This window comes from Cupressus sempervirens, chromosome 9 (genome assembly GCF_028749045.1).
Source record: "Cupressus sempervirens isolate cs-2001-9-10 chromosome 9, ASM2874904v1, whole genome shotgun sequence".
Lineage (NCBI taxonomy): Eukaryota > Viridiplantae > Streptophyta > Pinopsida > Cupressales > Cupressaceae > Cupressus > Cupressus sempervirens.
In genome coordinates this window covers 245,732,787-245,748,684 of record NC_143126.1, presented here as the reverse complement: position 1 = coordinate 245,748,684, position 15,898 = coordinate 245,732,787, and positions in this window count along the sequence as shown.

Genomic DNA, 15,898 nt, shown 5'->3' with positions numbered 1-15,898 from the left:
TAAAGGCAATGCATGACTATTTCTTGTCTATTGTTCTTTTTTGCCCCTAGCTTTTGGCCAGTTGATCTTTGTTGTGCATCATGGTTGGGGATTTCTTTTTCTTTAATTTTTGGGTTTCAGGAGCATAAGAAAATATTTTGTTGGTGGCTTTCGTGATGTCACTTTGGTCACCTTTTATTTGGTGATCTGAGGTACTAGCCTTTTGTTTGGCCTTTGTCCTTTGGCTAGGCTTTAATTGCTTATTTTCAACCTTTTGTCTTGTTTCAACTTGGGTTTCAGGATCCCTATAAAACCTGTTTATATAATCAAAAACAAATTTACATGATGCATTCATCAAAATCATTGTATATTTTTTAATTCCTTAGCTCTACTTTATGTGCGGTAGCTATGCAATATCATTTTATATACTCCATGATAGTAGAGTTCAACACATAATAACTTAATTATAAAAACATACAAGTCAAACAAATTTATGTAAATAAATCATGACCCCATCATACTTGACATTGATCATACATTGAGATACATTTAATTGATCATGTCATTGATCATCATCTTTATCCATGTCATCATTATTATCACCATCATCATACTTGTCACTTTGGTCATCATCATCACCACCACCATCTTCATCACCATCATCATAATCTTCATCACCATTATTATGACCATTATCATCATGACCATCATTGCCTTGATCATTACCATCTTCATCAGCATGATCATGATCACCATCATCATCATCATCATCATCATCATCACCATCATTGTCAGCATCACGAGAATCATCATCTTCTTCATCATTGTGTAATAGTCATTCATGATCATCATTTACTTCATCTTTTGATTCTTTAGTATCTTCTTCTTCCATCACATTATACTTTAGCGACCTTCCTCTTGGATCATGTGTAACAAAAAATGACCAACCCATTTTATGTGGAATGCCAAAGTAAAACACTTGCTCACATTAGCTTGGAAGAACATAGGGCTCATCTCCAATAGGCTCAACTGACCTTGTATTAATCACTTTAAATCCACTATCATGTTCAATAATAGTCCTATCAAGATCATTTCAATTCAGCCATAGCCTATACACTTTGATGACAAATAGAACTAATTTGAATGAATTAAAGTCACACTCAAGTATATCATCCAAAATGCCATATTATTTATTTTTAAATTTTTGAAGATGCATGTCATTTCTAGACAAAATATTGGTGACCTTGAAGACTACACTTATCCAAGAATCATAAGTTTTCTTCATTTCATCTAGCTTTTTTATGCAAAATTTATGGTCATGGTAGTACATAGGTTTGTGGTGTTTAATTTACAATTTTTCAAATAGGTCAAGATTATTTGCATCAATCTGTGACTTGTTATCAAAATTATGGATCATGATTAGTAATATTCTATGTACCTTTTTATTTGTTAAGCCATATGCTAGATCAAGTACCATTGGTGTAACATTGGGATCTCCATTATGATGAGCTTCTTTAACCAACAATGCAGTACCATGCCATGTTAATGAGCTACCATTTTCTTGAGACCGTTAAATCCATACCATCATCTAATCAAGATTGTTTGTAATATACAAATGTAGTGCATCCCACTCATGGCCCACTACAAAGAAAATAACCAAACTATTTAGAAACAAGTTATATTGATGATGGATACAAATTAATTGACTACACTAATAATTTATATTACCTCTCACTTTCCTAAGTCTACCTTCCCCTATCAAGTACTCCCCTTCGAATCTATTAATGAAATTGGGATCCCAAATGCAATCTACATGGATCTTTGATGCAAACTTGGAAAGATATTCACTAATGTACACCATAGTTTGGTATACCATATATCCCTCTACCATAGAACCCTCAGGATGTGCTCTTTTTCAAATCAATCCCTTCATAAATTGCAAATGCCTCTCAACCATCCACATTGACCTAGTTTTTACAGGTCCACACAATTCAATCTCCTCAACTTGATGTATGAGGTAGTGTTCTTGAGCATTGAAAAAAGTTGAAGCTAGAGACTTTTGAATTTCACACATAAGTTGTGGAATTTTTATCCTCCCATATTTCATATCTTTTATTTTCAATTTATTTAGATGATAACCACCTAAAAGAGATTCAACATGCAAGAACATATAAATGATATTTTAGAGAAAAATATACAATAGATTAGATAAAAAGTAAAGTAAGTCATAAATATAATAAATGTACAAAAAATCTAAGAAATCGCATCTCTAGCATCATGTATTTTCCAAGATCATATATAAATTATTTAATACTATTGTAAAACTGGTGTGGGAGGGATAGAGGTAGGATTTACTACAATCATTAAAAAATGATATTTTCAATATATTATAAAATAATACAATAGGTAGTACATAAAATTTTACAAATATATTGTGAATAGAGAACATGACTTACTTTGACGAAGGTATGCCAATCCTGTGTTTTGAACCCTGCCCCAAAATCACCTTTATTTGATACAAGATTACTTATATTTGTAGCAAATCTTATGAAATTTTTTTTTATGACATCTTTTAATGCATCAATTTGTTGCTTCGTTAATAACCAAGGAAGGACATTCATATATATGCGGTCTCCATTGCTATTTGATTCAATAAAATCTTTTAGTGCATGATTGGATTCATGAATGTCATAAAAAATTTTGGCAATTTTTTCTCTATCACACCTTCCATCCAATATTTTTCATAGTCTCTCTATTAGATTCTTTCCAATATGCATAACATCAAATAAATGCATGATTGAGAGATCCTTGTAGTATGGTAACCTGCTAAATTGAGTAGGATAACTTTTTATTCCTCTAGGAAGTTGGTCATTGATTCCTTGATGACCTTCAATGAGCATCAATTACATCATTACTAAATAAAAGACAATATCAAAATATAAATTTCAAACTTCAAACCATAAACTAGACATTACCTATGTGATTTAGTTGATCATATTCCAACTTCCATAGATGAGGTGTCATCTTTTGTGGCCTTGATGTTGTCCCTTCTTTCCCATTAAAAAGATATTTTTTTAGTAATTCGATGCTTGTGATTATTGTGGAAAAAGCACCTAAACTCATTAAACACCTTCTTTCCTAAACTTCTTGAATGATGAGACTTCATTTTTAGACCACAAACTAGACATGTGAATTTTTCCTATATCTAAAGACCTAAAAGATCATGTACAATTATCATGTACAACTAGGTACTTACCTAGTAATTAAATGAACAAAAATATTACATGATTATTATGACCATTTTGGTGCACTATAATCATTGACAACATTATGTGCTCCCTCTTTATGAACATCCAAGGAGGAATGTTATTATTAATAGACAAAAATAGGCCACATTGAGTAAACAGATCTCATATCTCCAAATAGATTACGAGGTTCTTCGCTGCTAATGAAAGCTTGAGATTACGAGGTTCTTCTTTAAAGTATGGCCATTTTTTTTCTATCTCTTTAAATGCAAAACCACCTGTAAGCAATTTCATAATTTCATCTCGACTTCTATTGCATGTATGGTAATCTATAAATTGTGGCAACCTAGTGCACCTGAATAATCATTCAAGACATGGAATAATGGGAATGTACTGAAGAACCTTGTGAGGCATCTATTTTGTTATTTGATCTTACTGATATCTACTAATATGAAAATCAAGGCATTTTTTTGCAAATTCATTTTATTTATGATATAGAATGTAAACATTAGAACATGTATGTATTTTCTGATACTTCATTCCAATTTGATTCATAATGGTAGATAATTCCTGGTATGAACGAGGTAGAATGTTTGATGGTGGTAACAAAAACTCACCTATCAACCTACAAAAAAAAATATGAATTTTTAATATAATGAATAGTAATGGTATGCTAACATTGAAGATGAAAAAAATGGATACCTTAGCATACATGAAATTGCTTCATTGGATAAACCATTCATAACCTTCAATTTCACCAACAAAACTATAGCAAAGAGAAGAGTTGTTTAAAAGCCTTCATATAGGGGCTTGTGCGCCTTCTCAAGTATATGTATATCAAGACCATCTTCAACATCATTATTAGATGTGCTAGTACCATCATCATGATCATCTTCATCAGTTGTGATAATACCATCTTCTTCAATCATGTCCTTTGGCACATTATTATCTTCTTCCATGGGTGTGTTATCCTCAACTTGGATGTTCACACCTCCATGTTCCTCTAGTTGGAAAGAAACATTCACCAATCAATGAATATCATGGGCCCCTTAAACATGACCATGTTGCCTACAATGACTTTGGGCTATTTTGATTAGAATTTTTTGATTCTTTAAGCCCTTACACTTTTTCCAAGGACAATTATATTTATCAACTTTTCTTCAGAACTCAGACCATAATCTAGCAATTGTCTCACTATTTTTTTATGGGTTCATATTTCTAGGTGTGGTCTTTCTTCACAGGAAAATATATCTACAAAATTATTGGACATGTTGTACTTAATGTTTATATTTGAATATCTGGTTTTGAAAGAAAAATTACTTGTAATTAATGTTTAGATCTAAAAAAATATTGGACATGTTCTACTTAATGTTTATATCTATACATATGGTTTTGAAAGAAAAAATTGCTCTAATTAATATGTATATCTACAAAAATATTGGACATGTTGTACATAATGTTTCTATATGCAAATATGGTTTTGAAAGAAAAATTTGGTCACTTCACTCAAATTCACCCATATTATAATCAATGTAAAATTACCCACTTAAATAAAATTTCATTATTTGTGGTTCCAAATTTATTGTTAAGGAAATTGGCAAGGAAGCAAGGACAAAAGTTAGAAGAAGCCAAAGTTAGATCTTCCAAAAAAATGGAATTCTTATATGTTCAATGTACAAAAGGCCAAAATGGGGCACTAGAGTAGAGGCCCAAGGTCCTAAACAAGATGGTCAAACATCAATTTTTGGATAGATTAGGTGAATAATATGTTTCCAAGTTGACACATGGAAATAAGTCAATCTCAAGAATCCTAGAATGTATTTTAGCCAAATTTCTTGCATGTTGTTATAAGGCCTATGGGCAAGTTGTAGGTCAGTCAACATTGGTCAATGTTATGAGTTGACCAAATATCTTCAATTTTATGTTTTTTAGAGTTCTTGCATGATTTATCAAGTTTTAGTAGGCATTTGATGTCATATGTTTGGAAATATTGAAAAGTTGTAAAATTTGTCAAAAAATTGTCATGCAACTTTTCCTGCAAATTTGGAAGTTCAACAGTCACAGTCGTGTTTTGATCAAACAAGCAGAGCTGAATATGTAAGGTCAAGAAGCTTGGCCTATAAATTGAATGTTCTTCAACCTAGGAAGCTGGTTGGTGTTTTGATGTACAAAATTTCAATCAATAAAGAAATTTATGGTGGGAAAATAAGTGCAGACAACAAGTACTATTTTGACAAGCAATCAGAGGAATGAAGTTGCAGAAGAGGTTCATGATAATAAAAAGATGGTGATGGGTCAATGCAATACCATAGACAATATAGATTGGAGTCTCTCAATTAAGAGGAAATGAGTTATCCATGGAAAATAAACACAATTGAAGTGCAAAAAAATGAAGTGAAAATAGTAAGGTTAAAGATGTTGAATTGGATTAAGTCATCATTTTTAGCAATTAATATGTTGAAAAGTCAGACTATGGTATTATTATCACCAAGGAAAGGTAAAACTTGTGTAAATATTAAAAATATTGGTTCATGTGGAGCAACTTTGAGTACAGGTGGTCAATTTTCTCCAATCATGTTGACCTAATAAGTTTTAATTTCTTCATCATTTTTTTGTGGAGATTGATGATATAGTATGACCTATTCCTCAACAATTTTTGTACTTTCATCTCTAAATTATATTTGTAGTTGATCATAGTTGACCAACTAATGATTTTGAATCCATCATAAAGCACATTTTCCCTAATCTTGTTGTTTCATCCTCTATTTGATTTTTTAGCACAAAGACATAAATTGTAGGAAAAAATAACTACTATACTATTATTTTACTCTTGTTCATATACATGTCAAATATCTACTCACTACTACATACTACCCAACCAAAAATGATATAGGGACTTGAAGACTAGTTTTCAAAGGTAAGTGAAATAGGGGGAAGTTGACTTCTAGAATATGTTGTTCTATCTTTAATTTATAAGGAACCTTCAATAAAACATTTCATTTTTAGAACAAGGAAAAGAATCAAGAACTTGAAATACTTTGACTACAGGCTGATGAAGAAGTGATCAATGAATAAGTCTAGAGTTAATACACCCCCACCTTGTCCAACTTCCTCTAAACTCTACACATACAATGGGAAGACATACCTACAAGTAACAAGACTATATATTGAATAATCATGGAACTAATTACCATAGCTATGAAAGGAAAGTTAAGCATATCATTGAGGAAACTGAAATAATTATGAAGTGATCGTTCTTGGTAAGTTGGACAAAAGAACTAATGGTATAAGACTTTTTATGTAGAATATACAAAAATAAATACAATGGTAAACTAAAGTGAATTCAAAATTATTATAAACAAGATTCATTAGGCATTTAAGTAAAAAAAAAATTAGGTTTTCTTTCTTCTAATTATTTAATGAGAATGGATTCATTAATTAAACAAAACCATGAGAATTTATAGCCATGACTAGTTTATCTATATCCATGAATAACTTAATTTGCATTATGTATATCCTAAACCTATATCATGACAAACCTAAACCAGACACTCGTATCAAACAATGACACTCAAAAAATGAGCCATGAGCACTCGTCGATTATTGAAAATTATTATTATGGACTATGAATGGTAACTACTAATCCACTTTGTCTTGTATGAGCATAATAGAACCATGTATCAGGTAAATTATTACTTCTTACATTCAATGTAAATAGGAAGAATATCTATAACATAGTTTCTCAATGCATTAGGCAACACCCAACAGTTTCTTGACATCTTCCAGCAAACATAAGGTTACATATATTATCCATTATTCCTATACTATGTGTCATCAAAAAAATAAAACCCGTTTGAAAAGATTGTAAGTGAAATTTTCCTAGAACAAATTGACAAAATAAAAAAATATGGTTTTCAAGTACCTCAACCTTCAATAGAGATGTTGTGGCTGCATATCTATCAACTACATTATATTGTTGTCAACCAAAAACTTAGTGAAGTTCCATTTTATTATTTTGCCAAAAAATCCAACTTTGGTTGATTTCAAGAACTTGTAAATAGGGGTTACATTACTACCATTGACCTCAACCTACATCATCACAATCTAATACAAACAAAAAAGCATAAAATATAATAACTATTTTTACTAGTTAAATGAAACTTGAAAAAAAAAGCCAATTATATGGAATCAACTGAAGATTAGATTGTATTTTTCATAATGTATGAGCTAAGTAAGATTTATGATCTTTGTGATCTAAATGAAGAAAGAGGAAGGAGACTATAGGTATTAATAAGGAAGTAGACAGAGGAAGAAGATGAAAAAAAATTGGATAGTAAAGAAGATAAAGATGTTGAGTAACCTATTAAGGAAGAGGATCAAGCAGATGGAAAAGGAATGGTCACTGAGATAGACCAAATAACAGAGCCAAGGGGAGAAAAAATGTCTTAAAAAAAGGATAGTAATGGTGAAGAGGACACACAAGGAGAGTTATAACATGATGAAGCAATAAATTTCCTAGAGCATGAAGGAAACATGGAGAAGATAGTCAACACCGTGATTGTAAATTTTGATGATAGTAGTAAAGGGAAAGGCCATTTGAATATTGGATCAGTGAAACAGGTAGAAAAGACTTCAATCTATGTGGAGAATAAGGATTATAAACCTTTCATTGAAATTCCACATCTTTTCTTAAAAAAATGTTTGAATGAAATTTTACTTTTTCCATGTTTAAGAAATAAACACTCAATAGAGATAAGGTAATTGAAAACCAAAAGTTTAAAAACTCCATCCTATGAACCAATACTAAAAGGTTTAAAGTTACCAAGAGAAGTGTAGGAAAATTTTGAGTGTCTATGATGATTTTCAACTCTCACATTCAATAATTTGATTTATAGTTTATTCATTTTAAGACTTCTTTTCTAGTATTTTTAGTTCCTTGTTCCTATTTGTTTTCACTGGTTCTTAACAAAGTAACCTATTTTCATTTTTTAAGATTTTTATATGTTTGAAATATATAGGAGCTTATTTTTTGGAGTTCATTAATTTCATGGGATATTCCAAGGGGTAAATTAGTAATTAAAAGATGGACAAGATTAATGAATGGAGCCAGGCTAGTTTTCCTAAACAATCTCACAGACCTCAAAATCATTGACCATATATTTACATAAAAAACATCCTTCACAAGTTCCCTATAAGGTTCATAGTCTATTCAACCCACCTCAACAAAGAAACACTCACATAGTTCAAAAAACCATTGACCATATATTTAGATAAAAAACTTCCTTCACAAGTGCCCTATGGGGCTCATAGTCTATTCATCCCACCTCAACAGAGAAACACTAACAGAGTTCACAACACCGATGCAATTTAATTTTGAATAAAAAAATTAATAATCATCAATTTTAATCCAAACCATTGATATTAAAAAATTCCACAAGACCTTATAGAATATTTGTTAGAATAAATTAATCACTACCCAACCAGTCAACATATACCAGAACATTTTTGTAGTCGACCATGTCAGCATTTTTTCCACAAACATTTTTATAATAAAAATGAAGAAAGGATTGTGCAAGAGAAGATTGTTATACTGGAAACTACTAGAAGCAATATTTGGAAATTTGAAGAAAAAAGGAAAGTGAAAGAAATACCTCCACTTGCATTGTCGATGATGAATTCCAATTCTTGTATAGTTGACTTTTCTTCGATCCTCACTACAAGGTAGATATATGATAAACTCCCTAGTAAGGCCTATTGTTCAGTACAAGATGCCTTCAAAACCTCACCTCCAATGGCTCACATAAGAAAATCACCATGAAATACCTCCCTGTGTAGAAAAAAAAACTAGAATTTAGGGTTATGATTAGAAATCTAGGGTATAAATCAGAAATTTGTTTACAAAATTTTAGAGTAGGTACTAGTATGCATATTTTAGAAACCTAATCATGGATGCATGGATGGGTCTCGACTGCTAGGCCTAATGGGGTGCCTATGTGTTAGAAATTATAGTCCACCAAGATAATTGAGAGGGTAGAGGGGGGGTGAATTAGTTATTCAACAATTAAAACATTTATCCTCTTTAAACAAACTTAACCATTCAACCAAACTAAATAGCAACCATAAAGATGCACATAATAATTACACTAGATATGTTGACTAGGGAAACCCTTGATTAGAGGGAAAACCCTAGTGGGAATGATGCCCGCAAGATGATGTACTAATATAAATATTCCTTGTTAGAGGATTGACCCTAGTAGGAGTCTATTACAACATTTAGTACAAAGAGTCATTGTTAGGAGACTTTGAATCCTTGTTAGGAGTTGTGAAGGTAGCTGAACCCACTATCCAAATAGCTTTAGGATTAGATCAATGAACCCACTGTCAAATTGACCTCAGTACTATGTACTATTCCTTTCAGAATAATAGATGTGAAACAAGATTTTACTTCTTCCTCTATCCATTACATTAGACTTCTTCTCCTTCAAATCATGCAATCAGATCTTGAACTCTATACTCAGTGACAATGACCCTTAAGTTCACTTACACGGATTGGTAAGTTGCTCTGCTTTACTTCTTAATAATTCACAAGTCTTTTTTTCTCACACTATGTGTTAAACATGGAAAACATATTTCCTTTATACCATGCTCAATAATAATTCCTTGATTCAGCTTCCCACTTAATTATAATATGTTAATTAAACAAAATACACATTTAGTTAATTTTGTTGGCTCATAGTTATAAAAAAAATTTCACATGTGCGACTTATGTACATGCACACTATCTGATGTCATCAGCAATCAATATATAGTCTCCAATTAACTACACAACCATTCACTACATCACTGATGAACTGTAGCAATCACACAATAGGAACTTCTTTCCTAATAATTTTTTTCAATATGGTTCTTTTTAGATCAACCATATCTTCCATACACTAGAAAATTAGGTTCTACGCACTTGTCCTTACAACATAGACATATAGTAGTATGCACTGGTAACCATGCATAGACATGTAAATAATATATTTTTTTTAATACAAAATCAAAATATGCTGCTCTATCAATTTTTACAAATTTATTATTATGTTGTCATCAATGACAAACACGGTCATTACATCAATTCTCTACAATGCTCCCCCATAGCATCATCAATCATGCTAAAAGTCTCCCCCTTTGGCATTGATGGCAACATAGATGAAAAAAATCTAGTTCCAAGAATACCAACAACTCTTTTCAAATCCTCTTCATCAATAAAATCTTGCTTCATGCAAATCCTTTATTGCAATACTACTCCCCCATAGTACAATTTTTTTCATGCCATACTTCTCCCCCATTGACATTAATGTCAAAGGTTTCAACAACCAAAATCTTTTCATCAAACTCTACAATAGCTTACTAGCTCAAGTGTCAAAAGAGACTATTCACAACAATATCAACGAGTCCTAGATAACTATGTCCATCATAGATAATCCCCCATAACTTTTGCATCTTTTGTTTTGAAGTAGGTAGGGGCATAACCCCATGCATACCTCTTAGGTACTCAAATGTATACTTTGGTAAGGCCTTTGTGAAAATGTCTGCAATTGATTCCTTAGTGTTAATGTACTCCAATTTGATTTCTTTATCAACAAATTTCTCTTTCAATACGTGATACTTTATAGAGATGTGCTTAGTCTTAGAATGCAAAATAGGATTCTTAGACATGTTAATTGTGCTTGTATTATCATAGTAAATAATAAAAAGTTTAGTGAATTTAATTGCAATATACTTCATCATCTACTTCATCCATATAACTTGATTACAATTGTTTGCTGCTACAACTTATTATACCTCTGCAACACTTTGTGAAGTGTAATCTTGTTTCTTGCTTAGCCAAGAAACCAATCTTCCACAAAGAAAGAATGCCCCTCCACAGGTATTTTTTCTATAATCCATATCTCTAGCCCAGTCGACATCAGTATAAGTGCAAAGAGTAAAATCATTACTTCTATGATACCAAATGCCATAATAAGATGTCCCTTTTAGATATTTGAAAATCCTTTTTACTACTGCAGTGTGAAATTCTTTAGGATCAGCTTGAAATCTTGCCACAATTCCAACCGCATTTTCTATATTAGGTCTACTATGAGTTAGATATTGCAATCCTCCAATCATAGATCGATACTTCTTTTGTTCAACCACAGGTGTCTCATCTTTGCTTGATAACTTGTAACTAGTTACCATAGGAGTTCCAACGAGTTTACAATTTTCTAGTGCAAATTATTTTATGAAATCTTCCAAATACTTGGTTTGAGAAATTAAGATACCTTCTTTGTTTTGAAAAATTTGCAATCCTAAGAAGAATTTAATTTCTCATATCATACTCATCTTGAATTCATTATTCATATCTTCTAAGAATTTGTTACCAGGTTCATCATTTCCTCCAAAAATGATATCATCAAAAAATACAATGATTATCAACAAACCATTTTATATTTCTTTCAAGTACAAGTTACTATCTATTATTCCTTTAAAAAATCCAAGCTTTGCTAGCTATCTATATAACTTTGCATACAAGGTTCTAGGTGCTTGCTTCAATCCATACAAGGCTTTCTTTAATTTGAAAACCATATCCTTCTCTTCTATCAAAAGAAAACCTTCTGGCTGCTCAATATAAACTTCTTCTTCAAGTTATTCATTTAAGAATGTTGACTTAACATCCATCTGATATACTTTGACTTGTTCTTATTTGCTTCATTTGCTAAGAACATTCTAACTACTTCCACTCTTTCTATAGGTGAATATGTTTCCTCACAGTCAATTCCTTCTTGCCGAGAATAACCTTTGTATACTAGTGTTGCTTTGTTTCTTATTACTTCTCCTTGTTCATTCATTTTGTTTCTGAATACCCATTTTGTGCCAATCACATCCTTGTCCTTAGGTCTAGGTACTAGTTCCCATGTGTCATTCTTTATTATCTATTGAAGTTTTTCTTCCATTGCTTTCATCCAATGATCATCCTTGAATGCTTCATATGTGCTTTTTGGTTCTACTTGAGATATTAGCCATAGTTCTTCATTGATTCTACTTCTTGTCATTACTCCTTTTTCTTTACTTCCTATTATCTGATCAACAAGATGATTCTTTATCATATTCTTATTCAGGGTAGGAGTTACTACTTCAATTCTTATTTCTGGTATTGTGTTCTCTTCTTCTCTTCTTCAGTTTGCACATTATTCTACAAGTGATTGTTAGTCTTGACAAATAATTCATTACATCTGTTGGTCATCCTAGAATAATCATCTTCATCAGAGTCATAATCCATCACTTTCTCTTTTGTACCAAATTTTTCATCTATTCTCACATTTGCACATTCTACTATAGTTTTTGTTCTATAGTTGAAACATCTGTAAGCTTTACTTTTTAATGAATAGCCAAGAAACATACCTTCATCGCTCCTTGGGTAAAACTTACTGACATGATTATCTCTTTTGATGTAACATTTTTTTCCAAATCTTCTAAAATATTTGACTGATGGTGAGTATCCAAACCACAACTCATAAGGTGTTTTCTCCATACCTTTTCTGATCTGAACTCTATTTAGACTGTATACTATTGTATTGACTGCTTCTCTCCAGAATGTCTTTGGTACATCATTCTCAAATAACATACCTCTTGTTGCTTTAGAAATAGATATATTTCTTCTTTTAGCAATCCTATTCTACTTAGGTGTATGGGGTGAAGATAATTGTCTTCTAATTCCATGCTCTTCGTAAAAGATATTAAATTCTCTAGAAGTGAATTCTCCTCCTCTATCAGATCTTAAGTTTTTGATTCTCAAATGCTACTATATTTTCTTTAAGAAAATCTACCCACATCATTCTAGTAAAATCATCAACAAAAATTAGAAAATACCTTTCTCCATAGAATCATCTTGTTCTTGAAGGACCACTCAAATCTATATGGATCAATTATAGCTTCTTTGTAGTACCAAACTGCTTGCTAGGAAATGAGACTTTCTTATGCTTAGCAAAGATACATTCCTTACAGATAATCTCAGTGGCCTTGGTGATCTTAGGTAAATATATAATAGTGAATGTATTACTAGCTTTCACAATGTTATCAAAGTTTATGTGAAAAAATATTCTATGCCATTACCAACTGTTGTCAACTTTAGCTACTAAACATGTTATTTTGGTGATGTTCAGCTGAAATACATTACCTCTGGTTCTTGTGCCAGTACCAAGTAATTTTCCTTCCTTGTCCTTGATGATACATGTGTCATTACCAAACTATAATTGGTAACCCTTGTCCATAAGTTGTCCACCACTTAACAAGTTATGTTTCAGTCCATCAATAAAGTAAACATCATTAGTATTTGTTTTACCATCAAGTGTGATAGATCCAATTCATGTAATGAGATAGGATGCATTGTTCCCTACTTTGATAATTCCTCGATCATGGCTTCTAAATTTAACAAATTTTCTCATATCACTAGTCATGTGGTGTGAACAACCACTATCAATGATCCAATCTTTCCTTTCAACTTGTGAAATTAGTGAACTTTCTTCTTTGATCTCTCTGTCAAGATCATCCCCCTTTATAGCTATGAATCCTAATTCATCTTTGCTTTTTTTATTATCAAATTCTTCTTCTTCTTCTTCTTCATTAGCATTTAGGCAATTTCTAGGTCTTCTAGACTTGAATCTTCTCTTATACTCACTTTCTCTTTAAGGACACTTAGATGCATAATGACCATATTCATTGCATGTCCAACATTTAAAGATATTCTTACCATCTTTTTCTCTTTCCACAAGAAGAGCTACTCCTTCTTGGATCTTTTCCTCAACAGATGTGGTACTGCTAGCAATGTCTCCTTGTGCTTTTGTGTTCCTTACTAGACCAGGTTTAATGCTTAATTCACTAAATACTATCTCAACTTTTTCTAATTCTCCAGATTATTTTAGATTGAATTTTGTAGCTTCTAATCTACCATGCAATGTTTCCTTGGTGAAATTTGCATTACAGGGTAATATTAGCTGAATCATCTGTGTTATAGTCTTGAAAGGTGGTGTCAAATTTTTCAACATCTTCCATATTACTTCATCATCAAATTTGTTTCCACAGTGAGATATGATTCCTACAACAATGTTAAATATTCTACAAATATAGCTTCTTACATATTCATGTTCCATCATTCTAGCATCTTGAAATGCAAAATGCAAATTTTGTAATCTAACTCTTTTTGCATGTGTATCACCCTCATAATTAGCCTCTAAAGTTTTCCATATTTCATGAGATGATTTGAGTAGTTTTACCTTACTATACTCACTTTTAGGTAGAGCTAACAATATTGCTTCTCTTGCCCTTATGTTGCACATAAATACTTCTCTCTATTCCTCGATACAAATTTTAAGATTGTATTCTCCTGCAATATTCTTAGATGCCTTGGTTACAAGCTAGTATCCTAGACCCATGCACACAAGATGAGTCTTCATCTTATCCTTCCAGCTGTCATAATTAGTGTCATCAAATCTTGGACTTCCCTTTCTAGACATGTTTTCCATGGATCTCCCAAAGTTGTTAAACTTTTTCTTCAAGGACCTGAAGCTCTAATACCAATTGTTAGAAATAATAGTTGACCACAATAATTGAGGGGGGGTAATCAATTATTCAACAATTAAAACATTAATCCTCTTTAAACCAACTTAACCATTCAACCAAAGTAAGCAGCAACCATAAAGATGCACAGAACAATTAATCCAAATGTGTTGACTAGGGAAACCCTTGATCAATGGGAAAATCCTATTGGGAATGATGCCCATAAGATAATGTACTAATATAAATATTCTGTGTTAGAGGATTGACCCTGTTAGGAGTCTATTACAACATTTAGTACAAAGAGTCCTTGTTAGGAGACTTTGAATCTTTGTTAGGAGATTTTGACCCTGTTAGGAGTTGTGCCAACCATATTAGGAGTTGTGCCAACCCTATTAGGAGGTATGGACGGTAGTTGAATGCACTGTCCAAACAAGTTTATGATCATATCAATGAACCCACTGTCCAATTGACCTCAGTACTATTCCTTTTAGAATAATAGATGTGAAACAAGATTTTACTTCTTCCTCTATCTAGTATGTCAAACTTCTTCTCCTTCAAACCATATAATTATATCTAGAACTATATAATAAGTTAGAATGACCCTTAAGGTCACTTACATGCATTGGTAAGTTTCTTTTCTCTACCTCTTAATAATTCACAAGTCTTCTCTGCTCACACTATGTGCTAAACACAAAAAAAAGCTTTCCTTTATACCATTCTCAATAATAAATCCTTGAGTCAGCTTCCCACTTAAATATAATATGTTAATTAAATGAAATACAAAAATAATTAATGTTTTCAGCTCATAGTTATAAACAAAATTTCACACATGTGAGTTTCGTACATGCACACTGCTTGACGTTATCAATGGTCTTTCTACTATCTCTAGTTAACAGTACAACCATTCACTCCATCACTAATGAACTATAGCAATCAGACAATAGGAATTTTTTTCCTAATACTCTATTTCCATATGGTTCTCTATAGATCAACCATATCCATACATTGAAAAATTAGGCTCTATAGACTTATCCTTGCAACATAGACATATAGTAGTATGCACTTGTAACTATGCATAGATAGATAAATAATAT